The sequence below is a fragment of the Mustela nigripes genome, chromosome 1 (assembly GCF_022355385.1).
Source record: "Mustela nigripes isolate SB6536 chromosome 1, MUSNIG.SB6536, whole genome shotgun sequence".
NCBI lineage: Eukaryota > Metazoa > Chordata > Mammalia > Carnivora > Mustelidae > Mustela > Mustela nigripes.
Genome location: NC_081557.1, coordinates 120,329,613 through 120,349,254, shown reverse-complemented (window position 1 = coordinate 120,349,254; position 19,642 = coordinate 120,329,613). Strand labels below are relative to the sequence as shown.

Genomic DNA, 19,642 nt, shown 5'->3' with positions numbered 1-19,642 from the left:
TTTGGGGTAGGAGAGAGAGAATCAAAGAGGCTTTCAGTGATGGCTTTTCATGGGGAAGTGTATCTTCATGGAGATGAAGATACACATTTCACTTTTCACTTCCCCATCATTTCATGGGGAAGTGTACCTAGTCTGAATTTGCTCAAACCCAGCTCATTTGAGCTGGGTTTGAGCAATGAGCTGGGTTTGAGCAAATTCAGACTAGATCATGCCATTTAATATATGGTCAATTAACTCTCCTTGTTTGTATTTAGTGTGCTCTATTACTGATATGCATGTAAAAGCAGATGAAATAAAGTTGCATGCTGGCATCCCACTACCTACTTTGTCTTTATTGGACCATATTTATTGTTACCCTATGATCTGGCAGCTTGACTAAAGTTCCGCTGAGTATTCCCATGACCACTTACTCTAATCTCTCTTCTTCCCATCTGTTTCCCATTTTTTTCCTACTCTTCTCCCATTAGCAGTTCATGTAGGATATCCCCACAGTGATCCACACACATCGTTCCTTTATGAAAATGGTTGCCTGTGGATGTTTGTGAGGATCAAATGCTGACCCATTTTTGCCACCCTCAGCCCAGGCTCTAAATCCTATTTCTGGAGCCTCCTAACCAGCCCTCTTGGGATCTGCTGCCTGAAATCCTCCCTCATGCATTTTGATAACCCATCTAGGGAAGCCTGTCGTTCAGTGGAGCAAAGTAGAAATATCCCTGGTCACAGTCAGGGGGATTGGGTTTGGCCTCCTGTTCCACAATTTTCTACACATAAAGGATTCTCTGACATAAATAGAAGTTAACCAGGTCTACAAGGGAAAGAAGATCTTACCACGTAGAGGGAAAAACATGGGAAGAATATGCCAGTGTTCAAAGCAGCATTATTCACAACAGACCAAAGTTGGAAGCAACCCTAGTGTCTATCAACATTTGAATGAATAAACAAAATGTAGTACATTTATACAATGGAATATTATTCAACCATGGAAAAGAGATGGAATTCTGACATATGCTGCAACATGAATGAACCTTGAAAATATTATGCTAAGTGAAAGAAGCCAGACACAATAGGACAAAATATTGTCTGATTCTGTTTATATTGAGTATCTAGAATAGGCAAATTTACAGAGATAGAAAGTAGATTAGATGTTAGCAGAGTTTCGATGAATGGGGTGTGGGGAATTATTAAGAGGCACAGAGAGTTCCTATTTAGGGTTATGAAAAATTATGGAAGTACCGGTGATGGTTGCACAATATTGTGAATGATGTAATTAATGGCACTAAACTTCTCACTTAAAAATGGTCATTAAAAAAAAAAGAGATTTATTTATTTATTTATTTATTTATTTTAGAGAGAGACGGGGTGGGGGTAAGGGGGGGATGCAGAAACTCTTAAGCAGATTCTGTGCTGAATGTGGAGCCTGAGCCGATCCCCCAACCCCGAGATCATGACCTGAAACCAAGAGTCAGACGCTTAACTGACTGCGCCACCCAGGCATCCCTAAAAATGGTAAGTTTTATGTTAGGTACATTTTTGCCACAATAAAAAGCTAGTAAAAAAAAAAACCCAAACTCCTAGGAATTTAATAATAAAACTAGAGATGTGACTTACGATGCATGACATGGGCATAGACTGACAGAGCTGGGAAAAGAGTAAAAACTTAGCAGAAACACAAACATGAAGGCCTGAAATCAAGAAAACATTGCTTGGGGGCGCCTGGGTGGCTCAGTGGGTTAAGCCGCTGCCTTCGGCTCAGGTCATGATCTCAGGGTCCTGGGATCGAGTCCCGCATCGGGCTCTCTGCTGAGTGGAGAGCCTGCTTTCCTCTCTCTCTCTCTCTGCCTGTCTCTCTGTCTACTTGTGCTCTCTCTCTGTCAAATAAATAAATAAAATCTTTAAAAAAAAAAAAAGAAAGAAAACATTGCTTGTTTGGGAATGGCAACCTAGATAAACGGAAGTTACCAGGAGCAGAGCAGCAGGTAAAGTTGGAGGGGGGAGAAGATGTCAGGTCAACAAAAGCCTGTGTGCTGAGTGAGAGTGAGCTTGATCCAGGAGAGGGTTCTTAAGTAGGAGGAATGTGTCTGATCAGGTTCGCCTGTGATACAGAGCACTTCAGCAAGAATGGGGCACAGAGTGTACAAGAATAATATTGAAAGCAGAGTGATGAGCACGAACACTGCTGGGTTAGGCTAGGGAAGAAATAATAAATTTGGCCCAGGTGTACCATTCATCTGCACCATATACAAGGCCCCCGAGGTCCAGTTTAAGTATTAGGAGAACCAGCAGCTTGTCTTGGTTTTCTGACCTGCCTTCACATAAGCTTTGCTCTGTTCTAGCAGGGAGGAAGTCCATCTGGGATTTAGCTCTGTTGACAAGAATGATCTATGTGAGGGGCACCTGGGTGGCTCAGTGGGTTAAAGCCTCTGCCATTCAGCTCAGGTCATTATCTCAGGGTCCTGGGATCAAGCCCCATATCGGGCTCTCTGCTCAGCGGGGAGCCTGCTTCCTCCTCTCTCTCTCTGCCTGCCTCTCCGCCTACTTGTGATCTGTCTGTCAAATAAATAAATAAAATCTTTAAAAAAGAAAAAAAAAGGAATGATCTATGTGAGCCCTGGAAGCACTAAGCTAAATGTCTCTCTTCCTGGCAAGGTTCTACCAGGAAAAGGCCCTAATAAGGGACATAAAGGAGGGGTGTTTCCCTCCAGTCTGAGAAAATTCTGATTGCCTCACCCGTGCCCTGAAGCTGCCTGTCCTCCTACCCAGACTGGGTGAGCCTCTCTCAGCTCTGAAAGAATGCACTTCCTCCCTTCTGCCTGATGTGTTTAGTCTTCCTGCCCATTTCCCATGTCCACTGCCCTGGAGGCTGTGTGGGGACCCCCTTCTTATGGAGCCACCCCAGTGCCCATGGCTTGCCACTCACTGGCCCTACTGCCCTTTGGAGACTCTGCTCTTAACCCACAAGGGCTGCCCCTTCCATCTCCCTTTTACTGGGGTGCTCCCAGCTAGGCTCTGTGCCAGCAGGCTCTCAGCCTCGAGACTCTGTTAAACCAATTTTCTGGGGCCTGGGGATGTGCTGGAGCTCCAACTCTGTGTTCCGTGGCCTTGTGTTGTAGCCTGAAATTACCCTCAGCGGGAGAGTTTACACCACAGAAATCCCTAAACATCACACCTCAGAGCTTTTCTTCCTGGAGGTCCTTTTAATCAGTACCCTACTGAACTGGCTTCTAGTGCTTTCAGAATTTAAACCAACAAACAGATTGATCCAGACATGTTAGACAGGGCTTTGTTTATCTCAGAGATCTTCTGGGTCTTCATCACCTCAGAAGACAGGAGGCAGGGCTCAGTGAAAATTTGCCGCTTCTCATCCCACCCATGTGGTAAGGGCAATTGGAAGAGACTGGCTCCACTCAGAGAGACCACGTTCCACCCTTGGGGGGTATCATCCCCAAGCTGCAAGGGCTCTCCTCAGCCTCTTGCACTAAAGCTGACTTCTTCAGCAGGATGGTATTTGTGTGTGCCCTCCAAGGACGAGGGTCCTGATTCCTGGAATTCTCAACCCATATTCTTTCTGCCCATGTTCCCGAGGTTCAAATGCAAGGGGTGTTGCCCTCCTCCCAGGCGTTTGGACACATCTTCAAGCCCTTCCCACAGGAGGCTAAACACATCAGATATACTATTTATGAAGCCTCTAGGCTATTTTATCTCATTAACATCCTTGGTTTCAACTAAAAAGCCCTGGGTGGTGTTAAAGGATGGAAGAAAGCTGTCATCAGTTTGGCTTGACTGGGTTTAAGCTGTTTGGGTTTTGATACACATGAGATGGGATACATTATATGATTGCTTTTGTCATTGGGTGGGTGCCATTTTCACAAGATTACACTTGAATCCTGTGATGGTTGAATTGTGTCCTCTCTCTGCTCCCCTAAATTAAAAACTAATGGATTAAAGTCCTCATCATCAGTACCTCAAATTATGACCTTACTTGGAAATATGATTGTTGTGGATGTAGTTAGAGAAGATGGAGTCATACTGGAGTAAGATGGGCCCCTAATCCGATATGATTGCTGTCCTTATGAAAGGGGACCATTTGGACAAAGGCATGCATATAGGGAGAATGAATGGGAATATGAAGATGACCATCTACAAACTAAGGGAGTGGCCTGGAACAGATTTTGTTTTTTCCTCAGAGCTTTCAGAAAGAACCAACCCTGCTGACACTTTGATCTCCGCCTTCCAGCTTCTAGAACTGCGAGAAAATCCATTTCTGTTTAAGCCACACAGTTCTGCCTAGCAGAGTGATACACAACCCACTCCACCCTTTTTCCCTCCCAGTAAATTTATTTCCTTTCCAGGGTTTGCAGATAAGTAAAATTTTCATGGTTCATGACAGCCTGAGAAATTCTTTTTAGACAACCTTTTTTTTTTTTTAATTACTTAGAGTGAGCTGAAACTATTGCAATGCCATCCAAAATTAGAACTAGTCCCAACAATTTAGCACAATTTAGCAACGTTTAAAAAGTCATTTAATGAAAATAAAGGAATCTTAAAACATATTAAACTCTACACACTATTTACATTACTCCAAAGTTTCTTTATATTTGTGAACACATATATTCTCACATCGTTGGAATCATTGGCCATGTGTTTCCTTTCTTCTTCTTCTTCCTTTTAAGTAGGGTCCAACACAGCACAGAGCCCAAAGCGGGCCTGAACTCGGTACCTAAGGAGCTGACCAAGAGTCAAGTGCTTAATCCAATGAGCTCCTCAGAGACCTCAACCTTGTAGTTCGTTGTGGTCTATGTTTTTTGGTTAATATTATTTTATTCCACACAATGATACTATGCATAGGTTTGTTTTGTTTTGTTTTGTTTTGTTTACGATTCTATTTATTTATTGGACAGAGAGAGAGATCACAAGTAGGCAGAGAGGCAGGCAGGAGGGGTGGGGGAAGCAGGTTCCCTGCTGAGAAGAGAGACAAATGCGGGGCTTGATCCCAGGGCCCCAATATCATGCCTGAACTGAAGGCAGAGCCTAAGGCAGAGGCTTAATCCGCTGAGCCACCCAAGCTCCCCATAGTCTTATTTAAAGAGCTGCATATTGTTTTTGTGCCTTTCACGTATTATTAGTCATTACTTATTTTCTAATTTTTACTATGAATACTTTTGTGTAAGTTCCCTTTTTTTTTTTTTTAACTCCTTGAACTATTTCCTTGAGGTGTAGCTCAGAAGAGAAAGCCCTGGATTCCAGTTTCCTAGTTCCTGTAACATTTTTCCCCCAAATTCTGTAGACAGATTGAGCCCATCTGTGGTTTTACCAGAAATAAAAATTAAGTGCAGATTTCTCCATGATCTTGACGTCATTTAGTCTTACAATTAAAAAGTATTTTCCCTAGTTTAAAAAGCTTTCCTTAGTCTCCAAGTTCCTTTAGTTTTGACTTCTGTCACTACTAGGGAGGCGTGGGGGGTGGGGGGCGGTCCTCGGGGACTTTTAAAGCATTTGGGTTTATTCTGATATTTTACTGAGATAAGAGCGATATGCAACGGACACCAGCTCGCGTGGGTGGCCCTGAGTGGTTGGCCTTCCCTCCAGGCTGCAACTCTCCCCCCGCCCCCTCAGCTGCGAGCGCCCCCAACCCGAGTCCCGGGGCTCCTTTGGAACGGCGCCCACCAGGGGTCAGCGTCCGCCCAGCTTTGGGCTCTGGTTTCCCACAATGCACCGGGCTCTGAAGTGCGCGCTCCGGGAGGTGACCGAGCTGCGGCCGCAGCTGCGGAGCTGGGAGGGTTTGCGGGACGCGGGCCGGGCGTCCGGGGGGGGGCGGGGCGTCCAGGGGGCGGGGCGGGGCGGGGCCAGAGGCCGCCGTCTCCGCGGTCGGCAGCAGCTGTGTGGCTGTTGCGGGCAGCCGCTGGGGCTTAGGTCGCACCATTCTCAGCCTCGGAGACCTGTCCACCCGGAGCTGTGACAAGGTAGGGGGGCTCCTCAGGACCATCGTTTTTTTGGGGGGGAGGGGCTGTGGGTGTAGAGTATTTTCTTATTCAAACTGGAGAAGACTTACGCGGCCCGCGTTTCGCCGGGGAGCAATCAGGTCGGCTCGCAGAGGTCTGTTTTAAAACTCTTTTGTCTGGGTCCCTTTCTCGGCTCCCTCCACCCTGCGGGGCTGTGGGAAGCCTGATTTGGGGAGTTTGTGCCTGGTTAATTTCAAGCTCTCGGTTCACCGTTCTGCCTTGTGTGTGGATGAAAACTCCGGGGTGGGGTTAGACTGGGAGAACTTGTGTGGGTGTGGGCTGGTTTCTTCGGATGCGTGCATGTGTGAGAACTCAGGAAAATTTAGATGTCTGTCGGGGTCTGTTTCACGGTGTGGGTGGGGACCCTGAGCCCCCGCGGTTTCAGGTACTTGGGGAGCGGTGTCTGTCACGTGTGCCGCCTGCGCCACCCGATCCGGAGGTGGCTGTCCTGTGATCTAAAGCCAGTGGGTGTCCTCAAGTTCTAACAGACCCAGACACACTGTAACCCAGGACGGCTGCCTAGGACACCACTTCCCGGCAGTCCCTGCTGCCACAGCCAGAGCCCCCTCACATCACAGCTCACTCTAGTTTGGAGAGCCTACAATTTGAGATTTCCAAAAAATAAAGTTTGGCAGACAGCATGCCCTGGGATAGGGGGGCACCTGCGATAGCTTAAAGCTTGTTGGTGTCCGTCCTCCTCAGTCTGTTTCTGGGTCAACACCGCAAGGCTCCGTTCATTCAGTCTCACTTCCTGGTAATAATGCCAACCCAAAATAATCCCAACCTGGAAAACGCCAGGCTGCGATTCTAAAATGAAGTCCTTTTGCCCACATCTAAAGGCTCAGAAAAGCTCTTTAGTCCTCTGATCCTTATCCCCAGTGTAAAGTAAATTATATTTTTCAAGATATATATGTTTAAAAACCCCTCACCCTGTGTTTCAGCCATTCCAGTAATTATCAATTGATTCATTTTACTTGTGAAATCCAAGCAGTTTCATTTATTATTTTGTAATAAAGATTTTAAAAACTTAAAGATACATTCTTCAGATGAACATGATCCTAAGTAGCAACTTAGCTCATCATAAAAGGCAGAAGATGGGAAGTCCAACAAGCTTGATTCTAGAACATTTCTGCCTCTAAGAAGAGAACGTTGGATGATTAAAATTTTCTTTATTCCTTCCAAATGTAAAATGCTACAAATGAACACAGATTCCTTTTTTGCTAAATACAGCTCCTGACTGGAGATATCAAAAAAAGGGAAAGTCTTTCAAACTGTTATCACCTTTTTATTTTTATTTTATTTTTTAAAAAGATTTTATTTATTTATTTGACAGGGAGAGATCACAAGTAGGCAGAGAGGCAGGCAGAGAGAAAGGGGGAAGCAGGCTCTCTGCTGAGCAGAGAGCCCAATGTGGGGCTCAATCCCAGGACCCTGAGATCATGACCTGAGCTGAAGGCAGAGGCTTAACCCACTGAGCCACCCAGACACCCCTGTTATCACCTTTTTAAAAATATTTATTTATTTCAGAGAGTTAGAAAGAGAGAGAGAACCTGCATGAGCATGTCCAAGAGGGTGGGGCAGAGGGAGAGGGAGAGAGGGGGAGAGAGAGAATCTGAAGCAGAGTCTACCCTGAGCTCGGAGCCACCAAGGGTCTTGATCTGGCCACCCTGAGATCAGGGTCTGAGCCAAAAATCAAGAGTCAGACTCTTTTTTTTTTCTTTTTTTTTTAAGATTTATTTATTTGACACACAGAGAGAGATCACAAGTAGGCAGAGAGGCAGGCAGAGGAGAAGGGGGAAGCAGGCTCCCTACTGAGCAGAGAGCCCGATGTGGGGCTCGATCCCAGGACCCTGAGATCATGACCTGAGCTGAAGGCAGAGGCTTAACCCAGGCATCCAAAAGTCAGACTCTTAACTGACTGCACTGCTCAGGTGCCCCTCCAACTGTTATCACCTTACCTATGTCCAAGGAAAGAGGGTAAGTCTAAAAATTGTTAGGATTCTAAATTTTTGTTAAGCAGAAATTCTTAATGGTCCTTAATGGTCCTGTCTCTGGATACTTTGGTCCAGAGTGTTAGTTCTCTATCACGATGTGAAATTATGAATTGCTCATTATGTATAAAATTCTTTTTGGAGAAGATTTGTATTCTCCACATTTAACATTAATAATTAAAATAATTTTTAAAATTAATAACTTTTAAAGATTTTATTTAGTTTGAGAAAGAGAGACAGTAAGCAAGAGAGAGAGAGAGAGAGGAGCAGGGGGAATGTCAGAGGGAGAGGGAGAAGCACACTCCCCATTGAGCAGGGATCTTGAGGCGGGGCTCCATCCTGAGACTCTGAGATTGTGAGATTCTGGGATCATGACCTGAGCTGAAGGCAGACGCTTAACCGGCTGAGCCACCTAGGCACCCCAACATCAATATTTATTTTAAAGCTCTGTGTATGGATGAGTAAAAACAAGAAAAAAATTGTGTTAGTATACATTAGAGCTTCCCATCACAGGATCCTTAGTTAGTGGAAATAAACCCAAAACATAAAACCAAAATCTAGTTAAGTGATTAATAGTCACCAACACCCATAAGAACTAGAGGGCACTGTTTGAGGCTTAAAAGGAACAGTTTAAGGAGATGTTAAACTGTTAAACAGATAACTCTGTGCAGTAGATGTTAAACTGCTAAACAGATGACTCTGTGCAGTAGGTTATAAGCATCGGTGAGCCCACAGCCTCAAGAGAGTCATATGGAAAGACACTGACACCCACGGAAAGAAACTTAAATACAAATTCATAGGCTCACTAAAAATAAGCAGATCAAATGTTTCCCACACCAACTGTACATTTATGCAATTTAGTTAACTTAAACAGTTAGCCCAGTACTTTTACAATCTTCCAGTGTCCTTATTGTTTCAAAAACAACACAGCTGACACAGTTCCTACTTCTGAAGGAGGTGAATTTAAAAACTGACCCTTAGCCACAGGCTGGAGTTTACAGGAGTTAGCACAAATTGTGAGCAACTCATGATTTACTCTTTTCTTGAGCAGACATCTATCAAGTATCTACTAGATGCAAGACTGGACTCCCTGCTTTAGTCACTCCTAGTGAAAAATGGATGTAGGGGGATCTCTTATTGGGGGCTGTGTCTTCAGGACCATATAATTAGGGGCCAGGCTATTTCTCGCTCACTCAGGAAGAAAAGCATTTTTCAGAAGAACTGTGAAGACCAGAGGACCTCAATTTAAAAACACACCATTTATTTTGGAAGGAGAAAGGGATAGAGATAGTACCTTTAAATAGTTCCCCTGTGGCTTCTATCCCTTGTGGTGCCAATTAACAACAACAACAACAAACAAACAAACAAACAAACAAAAAACCCTTTTCATTATATAGTGTGATACTAGAATTATTCTAATAGTAGAGTCATGTAATAGAAGTTTGTAATAATCCCAACATTGTAATAATAAAAACACCACCCTATTTATTCATATCCATATATTTAACATCCTAACAATGTGCTAACACTGGAAATGCAAAGAATAATCTAACTGCTGACTTTAAGAAGCTGATTTAGGGGGCACCTGGGTGGCTCAGTTGGTTAAGTGTCATGATCCTAGAGTCTCTCTGCTCAGCAGGGAGCGTGCTTCCTCCTCTCTCTCTGCCTGCCTCTCTGCCTACTTGTGATCTCTGTCAAATAAATAAATAAAATCTTTTAAAAAAAGATGCTGATTTAGTTGAGGAAATCACCCTACAGATAATTATAAGACAGTGTGTGCTTGATATGGTAATATCTGCTCCCACTGCTGTGGGCTCCTCTCCTGGTCTGGTGGGGTCAGAAAAGGCCTTCTGAAAAAGTCAGTGCCTGAAATTTGTATTAAAGGGTGACTTTTAGCCAGAAATGGCAGAGGGGTTTTCCAGGGAGAGGGGACAAGTATGAACAAAATCATGGGGGTAAAGTGGCAAGATAGGAGGCCTGGAAAAATTAGAAATAAGGCTGAAGAGAGAGGGAGGGGTCAGATGAGAGGAGGCTTGGTAAGGGTGAGGGGAGCCACTGAAATCTTTGGTGGGAGAACAATGGGGTCTTATGTGCTTTAGACAGTCCCTCCAAAGCCCGAGTGAAGGTTAGACCTAGGAGGCCAGGAGACAGATGGATGTGATAGTGATTAGGAAAGCACTGATGAGGGGCACCTGGGTGGCTCAGTCAGTTAAGCATCTGCCTTCAGCTCAGGTCATGAGCCCGGGGTCCTGGGATCGAGCCCCACATCGGGCTCCCTGCTCAGCAGAGAGCCTGCTTCTGCCTCTGCCTCTTTCCTCTGCTCATGCTCTCTCTCTCAAATAAATAAATCTTAAAAAAAAATAATAGAAAAGCAATGATGAGGGCTTAGCATCTGTAGAATGAATTATATGTTATTCCATTTGGGTTTTAGAACCACCCTTTGCAATCAGTAGGATAAGATTCATATCTTCATTTTGTAAGTGCTTACCTCAGTGCTTTGTGTAGCATCATCCTCGACCCTTATGAAAACTCGGCAAATTCAGTATTATTAGGTCACTTTACAGAAGCTGATACTGAGACCAGGTCGAGTGTCTAGTGTGAAATTCATTCTGAACAGCAAGTGGATCCTGCTTCTCTCAAGAATGAGGCAAGACGACCCTTCTCAGCAAATCTGTACCCTAGAAACACCTGTCAGGGGTCAGCATGGTTATGAGCCTGCAATGCCCAGCTTCTTAAGCGGTTCTGTCTCTGCATTTCCAAGTCCCATTGAACAAAGCAGTGTGGCAGTTCCTCAGTAGAGTAAAAAGAATTACCATATGACCCAGCAATTCCAGTTCCTGGTATTCACCCCAAAGAAGTGAAAGCGGGGTCTCCAACAGATATTCTAAGGCCTGTGTTGATAGCAACATTACTCACAATAGTCAAAAGGTGGAACGGCTCAGGTGTCTACCAGTGGATGAATGGATAAACACAATGTGGTCCACCCATGCAATGAAATATTATTCAGCCTTAAGAAGGAAGGAAATTGGGGCACCTGGGTGGCTCAGTGGGTTAAGCCTCTGCCTTCGACTCGGGTCATGATCTCAGGGTCCTGGGATCGAGCCCCACATCGGGCCCTCTGCTCAGCGGGGAACCTGCTTCTCTCTCTCTCTCTGCCTGTCTCTCTGCCACTTGTGATCTCTCTCTGTCAAATAAATAAATAAAATCTTTTTTTTTAAATTTTTATTTTTTTAAAGATTTTATTTATTTACTTGAGAGAGACAGTGAAAGAGAGCATGAACGAGGAGAAGGTCAGAGAGAGAAGCAGACTCCCCATGGAGCTGGGAGTCCGATGCGGGACTCGATCCCGGGACTCCGGGACCATGACCTGAGCCGAAGGCAGTGGTCCAACCAACTGAGCCACCCAGGCATCCCTAAATAAATAAAATCTTAAAAAAAAAAAAAACAAAAAAAAAGAAGGAAGGAAATTCTCACATGTGCTTCAACATGGCTGGGCCTTGGGGACATCTGAATGAAGCAAGCCAGTCATGAACAAACACATGATTCCATGTATCATAGAGATGGAAAGGAAGCTGGTGGTTGCCAGGCACAGGGGAGGAGGTGGGTGGGAAACTGCCATTTAATGGGTAGAGTTTCAGTTTGGGAAGCTGAAAAGAGTTCTGTAGATGAGCAGTGGTAATAGTGGTCCCGCAGTGTGAATGTGCTTAATGACACTGACCTAGACACTGAAAAATGGCTGAAGTGATCAATTGTACTTTACCGCACACACACACACACATACGTCCTACTGAGCATCACATTATGGTCAAATGACCAAAGTCCAGAAGCTTAATAAATTTGTGGTAAGAAGACTAGGAAGTGCGAGTCAAAAATTAAAGCAGACATCTCAAAAAACCCAGCCCAAGAAAAGAATGCTGGCTGGATTCCCAGAGGACAGATCACGGAAGTATAAAGTTAGAAGATTCCAGAAGCACCCACCATTTAGTTCAACCTCCACTTTTCACAGACGAGCACAGTGAGGCCCAGAGTCATTGAGTGACTTGTCCAGGGTCACAGAGCAAGTTCAGGCAAACGGAGAATTCAAGCCAAAACCTGGCCTCTGCCTGGCAGTTATGCCTGCTACTGACAAGGAATCTCTTTGAGCTAACAGAGGTTTGCTCTAGCTTGCTTGCTTGCTTTCTGTTTTTGTTTTGTTTTGTTTTTAAGATTTACTTATTTATTTGAGAGGTGGGAGGGGAGAGGGCCAGAGGGAAAGGGACAGAGAGAATGTCAATCAGACTCCCCGTGGAGCCGCACGTGGGGCTCCACTTCACAACCCTGAGATCATGACCTGAGCTAAAATGAAGAATTGGTCTCTTAACTAACTGAGCCACCCAGGTGCCCCCCCACCCCCGTTTTTTAAAATCTGGCTTTCTTTTTAAGTAGAGAGAGAAACCAAGCTTTCCATTTTGATCAGTCTTACTGTAGTCAATTCATAGGATTATAATTACTGAAGAAATCTGTGTGCTTAGAATTGGTGTTCGGTAGCTGGCTTTGTCTGGGTAGCAAGGTGGGAAAGTGGCCATGAGTTAGAATTCGTGCATTCATTCATTCATTCATTATCAAATATTTGAGGGCCTATGTCATGCCAGATATCTTCTCCAGTTTCCAATTTTTTCATCAATAACAGCTGTCTGCTAGTTTATTCTGAATGCTGCCCTGAGAGTTGACCTTGGACATATACTATAAGTTAGATTAACGTTCACCGACTTATAGAAAGGTCAGTAGGGGAGCAGATGTAATTGGAGAGCAAGTGATATGAGGGGAAGTAGGAGGGTGGCAGATGCCCAAGAGAGTTGTGATTCCAGCAAGGAAGCCACACCAAGCTAAAGGAGTCTCAGTGGGATATGTGTCTGGGGGCTATGGATGTAGCAGGCTGAGAGTCGGGCTCATGTAACTCGCCCCTGGCTCAGACTGGACTGCCTAAACTTCTTAGTGCCTACATGGAGGATCAGTGATGCCCACAGTGAGAACTCCAGAAGATAAACAAAATGAGTGGTACATGGAGACAAGTAGAGGTAGAAAGACAGAGGTGTGGCAGCCAGTGCAACCCAGAAAAGCCCTTATGGTCATGGTATGACACCCCTTTCAGGTGGCCTGTAAGGACAAAGCCAGGTTGGCTCTTCACAACTATATCCATAAAGGCAAACGGCGCCTTGTTTCTTTTAAATCCAATATTTGGACCTGCCTGCTTTCAAGAGATCTTAGATATAGGATATGAAGTAAAACAGAACTTAAAAAATAAGGCACAAGGGATGCTTGGGTGGCTTAGTTGCTCAAGTGTCTGCCTTTGGCTCAGGTCATGATCCTGGGGTCCTGGGGTCGAGCCCTGAGTTAGGCTCCCTGCTTCTCCCTCACCTCCCTGCACGTGCTGTCTCTTGCTATCTCTGTCACTATCTCTCTCTCTCTCAAATAAATAAATAAAATCTTTAAAAAATTAAGGCCCTAGGGTAGTTTAGTAAAATAAGCACAAGATTTGAAACCACTTAAGAAGGAAAGGCACATTAGGAAAGTCGCAGTGCCTGGCATAGAGGAGGCACAGGGTATATGCTAACTAGATTTAAAATTGTAAAACATTAAAGTGGCCATAGCAGTGAAGCAGAAATAGATTCTACTAGGCACCTGGGATGAGACACTTTGGCATGGAATTTGGCTTTATGTTTCTTGGAAGCCATGATATAAAAGGAAACAGGTTGGGTTACATCATATTCTTATTCTGGCAAGATAAAATATACAGATTCAACTATAGAGAAGAATTTTTTTTCCCCTGGCACTAAATTAAAGGAAGGATTTATCACATGAGCTCCCTTGAATATAATTTTGAAGCTGTGGACAGTATCTTCAATACCATTTTATGGTCAACTCTGAAAACGTCATGCAGATGAATGGTTTTTATGCAACAACACTTTTAGCTTTGTGTAGACACTATGTGGAGTTATCCCTGGAAGTGTAAAGTATTTTTCTGTTAGAATGCTGTCACAGTAGGATCCCTGGGAGACAGTTTTAGGAAATTACCTAAGGATGAGTCATAGAAGAACCTAGGAAAGTGGGCAGAATCAGACACATGAGCGGGAAAAGAGTTAACTGACCATTGAGCTTAGTTATCTTTACCTGTTAGAAAGGAGAGTATCCCTTGGAAGAAGACAAGTGCTAAGAGGTCCAACAGGCATTTAAGCTTTGAAGTAAGAATAGAGTAAGCACTGTGCTACCCTTGACACAAGATGGCAGGCTTCAGGGATGGTAATGGCTGCTGCTCTTGGATAGACCAACAATTAACAAGCAACCAATGAATTTACTTCATGGACACTGAACAGGAGGTTTTGAGGTACTGAAAAGGCCGTGGACTTTGGAGTCAGATAAATCAGGTTCAAATCCTAGCTCTGCTACTTACTATGTGATTTAACAAATTACTTGATTTTTCTTATCCCCCATTGGATTTTAGTATCATCCTTTTCTGAGTCATTTTGCTGATCAGAGATAAGATGTATAAACCAAAATAATAATACTAGCTAACAATTATTGATGCTTACCTCAGCTGAACCATGATGTTAAGAGCTTTATGTCCATTATTTTGTTTATTCTTCAAAGCAGTTCTCTGTGGTTCATACTACCTGGCACCTAGGTGCTCAACACATGGCACATATTAGTATTATTAGTATGAGTTATAATAATAGACTGATTAGATAATAGTGAAAGAGGCCATCTTTGTCCTGGGAATTAGTGCCTGGAATAGGGCTCAGCAACTTTCATCCACAGGCCAAATCAAACCCATATCGGTTTTTGTACAGCTAGTGAGCTAAGAATGGTTTTTATATATTTAAATGGTTAAAAAAAAAGAGAGAGAAGATTTCATGACACATGAAAATGATATAAAATACAAATTTCAGTGCCCATAAATAAAGTTCTATCTAAACACAGCCATGTCATTTTGTTTACATATTATCTATTCATGATACAACAGCAGAGTTAAGTAGTTGTGACAGAAATACCTATGGCCCGCTGTGCATATAATATTTACTAACGAGTCTTTTATAGAAAGTGTTTGCTGATTCCAGATCTAAAATAAGACCTCCAGGTGCCAAGGAAGCTACAGGTTAGAAACTCAAGTCAATCTCAGTGTAAACAGGACTGCCCAAGAGTGAATACTAAGAGATTGGCTCTAGAAGGAACAAAACTTCCATTGGCCTCATGTTTGGGGTAGTGGACAAGAGGCTCAGTAGGCTGTTCCAGTGCCAACTTAGTTGGGTTGAGGAGAGAAAGGTTGGGGTGGACCATCTGTCTGTGAGAAATATGAGCAAAGCTGATCTGCGACTGCAGTCTGGGTGGGACCTGTGAGCTGTTCATTTTTATGCTTTTGTATGTTTGCTTTGTGTTTTTTTTTTTTAAAGATTTTATTTATTTATTTGACAGACAGAGATCACAAGTAGGCAGAGAGGCAGGCAGAGAGAGAGAGAGAGGGAAGCAGGCTCCCTGCTGAGCAGAGAGCTTGATGTGGGGCTTGATCCCAGGACCTTGAGATCATGACCTGAGCTGAAGGCAGAGGCTTAACCCACTGAGCCACCCAAGGTGCCCCTGCTTTGTGTTTTTATATTTGTTTGCTTTTCCCTTTGTGTTTCAGCAAAACCTCTCTTTTAAAATTTCAAATCTTATCCAATGTAAGCCAACGGAAAAAATACTGATTCACACCTGGGCTAGGATAAAGTCCAAACTCTTAACTACTCTTAAGCCCTGTAGTGTCTTGTCTGGTCCCTTCTCACCTGTTAGACTTGTTTTCTGTCTTCTTCCTATACTCTGTGCTCCAGTAATACTATGCAACTTACAGCCCCCAGAAGTAAGCCTGTTCCACATGCCATGTTTTTTTATTCTCTACTGTTCTGCTTTCCATGCTTCCTCCTCACCTTCCCTTCCTGGAGAAATTCTCATCCTTTAAGACTCTGCTAAAACGTCACCTCCTCTGTGAAGACTTCCTGACTCTTTCTGTCCATGCTGGAAGAGGTGATCACTCTCACCTTTTTGCCCCTCTACCTACTTTCACAGTACCTGTCCAGTTATATTTACTTGTCTATGAATCTGTAATCACTTCTGGGACTTGGTAACCTCAGTGTGTGAAGCCTGAGAAGGAGAGTCAGAGTACTCTAAAGGAGGAATGAGCTTGCCAGCTCAAGAACCTGGAAAGATAGATAAGAAATGAGGCAGATAAATGAAAATCCAGGCAAGGAGGGCAAAGTTCCTGGCTGGGTTTCTGTGGTTTTTGTTTTGTTTTGTTTTGTTTTGTTAAGATTTTATTTATTTGACAGACAGAGATCACAAGCAGGAGGCAGGCAGAGAGAGAGGGGGGAAGCAGGTTCCCTGCTAAGCAGAGAGCCCAATTCGGGGCTCAATTCCAGGACCCTGGGATCATGACCTGAGCCGAAGGCAGAGGCTTTAACCCACTGAGCCTCCCAAGCGCCCCTGGGTTTCTGTTTTTTTTTGTTGTTGTTTGTTTTGTCCTTTGTGAGGAACACTGAATAATTCTATTTAGGAGATACCCTCAACCCTAAAAGCAAAAAATGCTATTCAGAATATTGGTATCATAGCTTCCTGAAGATAGATACCACAAGATGACATTGTAATTCAGAGAAGACATTTCAGGAAGGGCTGAGATAATATAGTTCCCACACTACATGATGAGGATACAGTGGGGTAAATGGGTAGAACTTGAACACATAGATAGCTAATTGGCTGGGAGAGGCCATCTTTTGATGTAGATGTCTCATGTGAGCTCTTATCACTCTCAACTGGAACTTAAAGAGTCTTGATACTGCAAAAGGACCTTATCAATAGATTCTTGGTATTTGGCATTTGGTCAACCCAAAGGTTGTGTCTGCTCTTAGGAGAACTCTTGCTGGGGGATGCCTGGGTGGCTCAGTTGGTTAAGCAGCTGCCTTCGGCTCAGGTCATGATCCCAGCATCCTGGGATCGAGTCCCACATCGGGCTCCTTGCTCAGCAGGGAGCCTGCTTCTCCCTCTGCCTCTGCCTGCCATTCTGTCTGCCTGTGCTCGCTCTCTCCCCCTCTCTCTCTCTGATAAATAAATAACATCTTTAAAAAAAAAAAAAAAAGAGAACTCTTGCTGGTAACTTGGATCCCTTCACTGGGCTGTCACTGAGTTCTCAAAACCTTTATTTTATAAGCACAGTTTGAGTTTGATTTGTTTTGTAAACCTAGATTACTTGTCCTATTCCAGCCTGCTGAATCTTAGCAGCCGCTTTGGGCCTGGTCACACCATTTTATGAGCTCTTCCTGTGGTTTATCTCCAACATGTTGGCAGTTTCCGATGAAGAAAGGCTGATTGTCATATCAGCAAACTTAACAGTTCCTCTTTTAGATTAGTAATGAAGAATATTCCAGTACTAACTTTTTTTTTTTTAAATTTATAAGAGACTCTTTTATAAAGGTCTTTTTCATAAATCAACTGTCTCATTGTAAGCAGATATTTACTTTCATATTCCATTCTTTCTTCGACTACCAGATTTGGGTAAAACCAGGGAATGGTCTCTCTCAACAAGTGGGCCCTTGTAGCTTTCAGTCAGCTGCTTTTTTTTTTTTTTTTTTTTTTTAACCCTAATCTCTCTCCTGTTTTCCATAGCAAGTTTCCAAACAGATTCATCCTCCTTAAACCTCCCATGCTCCATTTTTCTGCAAAGGACCATGCCCACTAATTTGGGAGAAAATGGAGGCTATCCAGCAGTAACTCCTTGGGTTCCTGCTGCTGTATGAACTCATCTGGTTAATTCCATGTGCATCCTCTGCTCTGTCTGTAAAGTCCCCACTTAAGAGGTATCCTTCCCTTGAGTAGGGCCAACCTTTAAGTCTCTGTCTCAGCCCGTGCTCTGAACCCTCTCCCTCCTCCTTCTCAGGGATCTCTCTCAGTGATTGCTGAGTCCTTCTCATTAGCCTTTATTTATGGTCCCATCACATCCATCTGAAAACCTGTCCCTAAGGCAGCCCTCCTCTTCACAACTTAGCGTCTTAATTGAGAATTGTTTCAATTCTACTTCCTCATCCCAGCATCTCAGCTCTTTTCAGTCTGGCTTGTATTTCTATCAGTCTTCTGAAACTGTCCTCATAAAGGCCACCAGCTACTGCCTTGCTGCTAACCCCAGTGCATTTGTCTTGTCTCTCAAAAGCATTGGACTTTGCTGACCACGTGCTTCTTTTTGAATAATTATCTTCATCTGGTACTCTATTTTCCTGGGTTCCTTTTTCCTCTTGCTTTCTTCTTGGGCTCATCTTCCAGTGTTCTTGCTTCAATGGCAATTCTATCCTGGGCTCTGTGCTCCCACTGTCCCCACTTTTCCCAAGGCTTTTTTGATTCCAAGTAGTAAGACCCCAACTCAAATTTAACTAAACCATCTACCAATCAAACCACCATCACCACCATCACCACCAAAAACCACAGCGAAGGAAATACATTGATTCATGTGCCTGCAAATTCCAGCAGTCAAGCGGGGATGGCAGGTCCAGAGACATAAGATAAGGACATCACAAACAGTCTCACTCTCTCTGTCTCTTAACTTTGTTTTCCTCTCTGTTGGCTCCATGTTCTTTCCAGATGATGGCAAACTGCCTGTCAGCAACTCCCAGCTTATATCCAATTTTCTTAACAAACAATGGAAAAACTTCTACCCGATTTCTTAATCTGGAATTCTAGGAATCATTTTTGGAACCCTCTTCCCCCATTGCTTAATGACTGAGTCCTATCCCAACTTCTAAATCTCTCTCCCTCCCTGCTGCCAGGATTTTAGTTCAGGTCACCACTTTTTGTCTAGATTCTTGCAACTGCCTCACAGTGATTTTTCTCAATCTTTTCTTTCACGTCATCCAGGGTCATCTTTTTTTTTTTTTTTTTAAGGTTTTTATTTATTTATTTGAGAGTGAGTGAGTGAGTGAGAGAGAAAGAACACAGGCAGGAGAATTGGCAGGCAGAGGGAGAAGCAGACTCCCAGCTGAGCAAGGAGCGCCAAGTGGGTCTCCATCCCAGGAACCTGGGACTATGACCTGAGCTGAAGGCAGCTGTTTAACCAGCTGAGCCATCCAGGCACCCCCAGGATAATCTTTTGAAAACGTTAATCTGATTATATCAAACTTTGATGACCCCCTGCATTGGCAGGAAGTTAAAGGGGAAACTCCTTATTATATTCTCTAAGTACTTGAGTGCTAGCGTTACTGCTTACTGTACATATAATTACATATAATTTACTGTACTAAACATATAATGTATTATTAGCCCCAGGGGTACAGGTCTGTGAATCACCAGGTTTACACACTTCACAGCACTCACCATTGCACATACCCTCCCCAACGTCCATCACCCCACCACCTTCTCCCTACCTCCCCTACCCCCCAGCCACCCTCAGTTTGTTTTGTGAGATTAAGAGTCTCTTCGGGTTTGTCTTCCTCCTGATCCCATCTTGTTTCATTTATTCTTTTCCTACCCTCCAAACCCCTCACATTGCATCTCCACTTCCTCATATCAGGGAGATCATATGATAGTTGTCTTTCTCCGATTAATTTATTTCACTAAGCATAATACCCTCTAGTTCCATCCACGTCTTTGCAAATGGTAAGATTT

General features: G+C 43.8%; 1 protein-coding gene across 2 annotated transcripts in view; it reads left to right on the top strand.

The window, feature by feature from the left end:
* The first annotated feature begins 5,848 nt into the window (after window positions 1-5,848).
* EXTL3 (exostosin like glycosyltransferase 3) overlaps window positions 5,849-19,642 on the top strand; it is a 143,935-nt gene continuing 130,141 nt past the window's right edge. For both annotated transcript variants that reach the window (XM_059372512.1, XM_059372475.1), the window contains exon 1: window positions 5,849-5,960. The gene's annotated coding sequence lies outside the window, so the exon portion shown is untranslated. The remainder of the gene's footprint in view (window positions 5,961-19,642) is intronic.